The sequence below is a fragment of the Montipora foliosa genome, chromosome 6 (genome assembly GCF_036669935.1).
Source record: "Montipora foliosa isolate CH-2021 chromosome 6, ASM3666993v2, whole genome shotgun sequence".
Classification (NCBI taxonomy): Eukaryota; Metazoa; Cnidaria; class Anthozoa; order Scleractinia; family Acroporidae; genus Montipora; species Montipora foliosa.
The window spans coordinates 58,393,298-58,398,583 of record NC_090874.1 but is presented as its reverse complement, the minus strand read 5'-3'; the positions used below and the strand labels follow the sequence as shown (position 1 = coordinate 58,398,583).

Genomic DNA, 5,286 nt, shown 5'->3' with positions numbered 1-5,286 from the left:
ACGTGGAGTACGTGAAATGAGAAAACATTAAAAAAATCGCACAGCAGTCACAGCATTCTCAAAAAAAACAAAAAGAAGGACAAAAAGAGCCACGAGGGGAAAGAAAGGAAAGGTAAGTTGTCTGATTACGGACTAATAATTACTAAAGAGGGTTTTGACGGCCTTCGCTTGCATTTAAAGTGTCCAGCAATGACAGCAATTAATAATTAATAATGCGAGGGCTTAATTGTTGCTTGATGTTTACGTATTTCGATAACCGTATTAACACTTGCGTAGCTCGTTTTCACATCATTACTGGGTTGCCTATGGCAAACCCAGTCAAAGTCTGCGTTTAGTTTGTTTGTTATCTTTTTTTTCTTTTTTTTCTTTTTACTGGGTTGCCCTATGGCAAACCCAGTCGGAAAATAGGTAGATTTCCGGGGTTTTTTTTAGTATTTTTTTCCGTGTCGGTAAAAGTCGTGCCTGTCACTCCCCTGGTAAGTGGTGTCTTTGTGCATAGAGCCTTCTGCGCATATTTTCTTAGGATCGAGAGGGTAGTGGAACTGCGTAGATTTCTCTGGTGGACACAGTAGAAAGTCATGTAACGCGAATGGCGTTTTAGTGGATCCTTAAACAAAATATTCCCTTATGGAGCTCAATAATGGAAAGTCAGTTGGATAAACTAGGCAGGAATCTCAAAAGCGACGAGTAATGGACTTCGACAACAATCTATCGCCCGTCGAGCCGAAATCAAAGTGAGCTGTATTTACCTGAAGTACATGGTAATTTGACACGATTGAGTTTCTTGTCTTCACGCACGCAATGAAATGGGAAGAGGTTTTCGCCTCTAAGAGCAAATATGTTGTTTGTTTCAATAAATTTTTCGCTGGAAAAGGATTCTGTGGTATTTTCTGCCTTTGTGAATTATAATATCATGTTGTGTATTGAATTTTCGAGCTTAAGGTTGAAATGTGATATGGGAGAAGTTTTTTAAACTGCTCTGTAAGCAAGAAGGGTTCACAGGCCTGTTGGAAGCGTGCTTGAGTTTCAACAAAATGAGCCCCAAAATCAGTGAAAACTTGTGACGCAGATGAATAATAAAGTAGCTGCTATTTCCAAAATGATGGAATTACCTGGTGATAAATAACGTCGTAGGCGTCTTGGAGAGTAAATTTTGACTTTGCATAAACAAGAGTTGGGCGATTGTGATCTTTGTTTTGACTTCGCTCATTTCATTGTCAAACTTTATAACACTTGACGGAAAAAGAAACTTACAAAAACCCGGTATCAGAATCTTGCCATCATTTGACACAGATGCTTCACTGTTTGGCGAGTAAACATGCCAGGGTATTAAACTTAATCACGGCGCCCGCTGAATCCCGGCCATGTCACTTTCGATTTTGCAATTTACTTAAACGTAGCAAAAATCTCCCAAAATGTTTGTCGCTGATCGTAACTTTTTATATTCTATATTCACGGTTCAAAATTAATGTTGTTTTCATGTCGTAAATATTAGCTAATATTTTCGGTAGCCTCGCAGCTCCTACAAGGTCTCACCAAGAGAAAATGAGGGGACAGAGACGGAGTCTCAGGGCGTTGGTCGGGATATGTCATGTCCACGAAAGTTATTTTTAGACGAGCGGAAGTCTTTGTTCTAGCGGAAGTCTGTCTTCCGAGACGTCCGCATGCAGTCTTGTCTCGCTCTCAGGTTCTTAGTGAAGAGAGAAAATGGCGGCGCACGTGGAAGGCTAATGAATATTTATTTTCTTTCAAACATCAGACTGAGGTTGGCCTGCATGCGGACGTCTCGGAATACAGACTTCCGCTAGAACAAAGACTTCCGCTCGTCTAAAAATAACTTTCGTAGACATGACATATCCGAAGGGCTGGACCGGGAGCCTCCTTCTCTGTCTCCTCATTTTCTCTTGGTCTCACCTGATTGGAGACCACCCTTGAGGTTTAACAAAAGAACTAATAACAGAAACAATGGCCCTTTTGTTTTAGGCCAAGGGTAACATAAACAATGGCCCTTTTGTTTTAGGCCTAGGGTCCATTGTTTCTGTTATTTGTTCTTTTGTTAAACCTCAAGGGTGGTCTCCAATCAGGTGGGACCTTGTAAGAGCTGCGAGGTGACCCAATATTTTATTCTCGATCGACCGTCCCGGAAACTTCCTTCTGCTCTTTCTAAAAACTGTGTATCAATAGTTATTTGCTTTTTCATCAATATTTGTTTTGTATAAAGCAAGCTAACAAAATCTGTACCTTGCTGAGTTCGCATTTGTTAGCGTTAATAGTATTTTTGGTCAGATGCTTCTGTTTTTTATGAGGGATTTATTGTTTTGGTCTCCCATCCTAACACTAACCCGGCGGAACAGGGCTTGACTTCAGTGAAATTCAATATTACAAAGCTGTCAGATCTCAGAGGGCACACTTGTGGTGAAACGAAGTTGTGAGGGAACTTGAAAATTATAAACATGTCAGCCCAGAAGCCGATGTTTCTCGCTTCTCTTTTATTTGTTATTCTTCAGAGACTGGAATGCTGTATTTCAATACCACACAATTCAGTGCCTTCTGATTTTCTGTAGCATGTACCACAGGCAACCCAGTGTATGCTTCACGGAAGCATCTCGTTCTCAAAAAAAGGAAAAAGAAGGACAAAAAGAGCTGCAACGGTAAAGAAAGGAAGGGTAAGGTCGCTAAGATCATCAAAACCGTTCAAACGTCTATCTCTGGCTTTCTTAGTAATGGTGATCTCAGTAGTGGTTGATCTTCTATAAAAAGAAGGAAGTTTTTACTCTTTAAATTAAACAAAATTACAGGACGCAAAAATTAAGCACGTTTAGCCAACAATTGTATTCTAGCGAAAAAGCGACAGCGACAATTGTATTGCAGCGGAAAAACGACAGCGATGTCTCTAGCCAAATAGGTGACACGTGGGCTAAAAAATGAGCGACAAAGCGACATCAGAAGCTCCCTTGGAAGGCCTCATTGACCTCAAGCAGGAGCTCATCAAGAGGAGCCTCTATCTCCTCTAATTCCTTGAGTCAACCCTTTCCCAAATAAATTTATTTTTAGGAACAGGTTTTTCCCGCGAAAAGTATCATAATTCCCTTGACGCTGAGATAGCTCTGTTTTGATTGGCTTTTATAACAGTGGGCGTGCTGAATGTCCCAAGGGAGATTGGCTTTTACAACAGTGAGCGTGCTGAATCTCCCAAGGGAGGTGTTCTATAAATAAATCTACTGGGGAAAGGGTTGACTCCGAGGCCAAGTATGGGAGATAGAGGCTCCTCTTGATGAGCTCCTGCCTCAAGAGACTTCGTGAAATGATCGCTTCAGGAGCTTTAGTATCACTGGTTTATCGGGTTCAACGGTTAGGAACATATTAACTAATTACACGTACTTTTAAGTAGAGAAGTAAAAATTTTAAATTTTAATGTTTGATTGCGTTTTAAGAATTCTAATCTATTAGATTGTTTTTAGAAATGTGTTTTAGTTATAATTGATAGTTTTTAATCGGACAAGTAATTATTTTGTTAAGTACAAGACCCCACAAGCTCTTTGCGTTTAATTCTTATTCCTATTCTATTCTGCACGTCTTTGCCGCTTTGCAGCTCTCTCGCGGCTCAAGAAAAACTTCTGGGACCAGGGTAACGAAGTCGTTGGGAAACGCCCCGGAAATGCAAATTATTTTTTGTCTAGGAACCTGGACGTCAATCACCGAACTCATTCCATGTTTAAGTGCAGCCAATAGAGTATGTGCACGGCGGCCATATTGGAGGACCGAAACAAAAGAATGATCTTCCTTTGGCTTTAACTGTTTTGGTCCTCCAACATGGCCGCCGTGCACATACTCTATAAGGAGCTGATTAGCTCGGTAATTAATAACAAAATGACGCAGTGAGAACTGTCTCTTGTCATTTAACAGCTCCAATGATCGCTCCGTGGTATACTTTGCTAAACAACTTCCCCCATACCTTTGGCTGTGATCCTGCTGTAACTGTTGGCGATCTCGAAAACCCCGACAAGCCTGTTATGAACATTCCGATTATTGTAGACGATGAAAGGAAAGGCATGGCTCTGCGAACACTGATTCGAGCCGGTTTTCCAATGGGGAACATTCACGTTAACACCACCGTGAAGAACAGTAAAGGAATTGTCTGGCAGGGGATCGTTATCGAGGATTACAAACAGCCTCAAGATGTGATTACCGACGCGCTCACTGGGAATCTACTGTTCGTAAAAGCGAAGCCAAGAGTAATCTTCCCACCTCTTACTCAAATGGGGCTCATCATGACCAAATCAGTCGGGCAGTTTTCCAATGGTGATATGTCTGAGTGCTACTCCAATTTCAATGGTGTGACAGCCCAAGTTACGCGTGAGCTGATCCAAAGGTCCTTCACGAAGGATAAGCTATATATCTCGATGGGTACCTCAACAAAGTGAGTTGCACTGATCATGGAATAGTTTTCACAGTGTGCTTTTTATGACTACTATATTGTTTTTGAGAGTTTCCGGGAAGTTATGCAGGATTTTGTTACTAAATATTACCGTAGATGTCCCATTTAGTTTAAGAACAAACATTTCTATAAGCCCAATGTCATTGTCTTCAGCTTAAGCTTAACTTGTAATTTTCTGTGCATACATCGTCCTGTCATCGATTAATTAACAACGAAGGAGAAAGCAATTGTCGTTTTAACGCATTGTTAGTTTTGAGGAAGGAGGATTGTTTGCTAGTCTCTGTTAAACGTGTTGATATTTGGAGACATTCCATATGATTTGTAGAGCTACGAGTAAAACTTGTTATTCAAACAGGGCTCAGTTTGTGTTTCCTTATTCGTGCTTTCAGTTTAGGTAAAGGTAAAGGTACACCTCATTTAACGTCGGAAGTTCCTTTACTCTCCAGAGAGTATTCTCCCAGGAAGCCGACGTACGACTTGTTGATCACGACGAAGAGACACTAAGTGTTCACTTCACTCATCCGGCCCTTTCCTTTTAAATTCCGGTGATAATTGTTTTTTTACCCTGTGGCAAAATGTGCGCTCTCAGCACGAAAATGGGAAATACCACGAGAGTACTGAAGCGGATTAAAAAGTATGTGTTAACTTTCAAAACAGATTATACAGTGAAATGGAAGTGCTTAATCGATACTTCCTCGAAGTCCTCTCCATTTGTAACTATTGAAATTGTTACCCCCCCACCGCTTGATAATACCTGCTTGTTGTCAGGGTCGGGTTTTTGTGACACTGCCAACTCCATACTTTGCCGGCAATCGTTTGTGGGCTGAGCCATAATCTCCCTTAACTTG

At 41.0% G+C, this 5,286-nt stretch overlaps 1 long non-coding RNA gene across 2 annotated transcripts in view; it reads left to right on the top strand.

The window, feature by feature from the left end:
- LOC138006082 (uncharacterized) overlaps window positions 1-4,794 on the top strand; it is a 14,882-nt gene extending 10,088 nt beyond the window's left edge. For both annotated transcript variants that reach the window (XR_011123841.1, XR_011123842.1), the window contains exon 3: window positions 3,907-4,794. This is a non-coding gene — a long non-coding RNA (uncharacterized lncRNA). The remainder of the gene's footprint in view (window positions 1-3,906) is intronic.
- The last annotated feature ends 492 nt before the right edge of the window (window positions 4,795-5,286 follow it).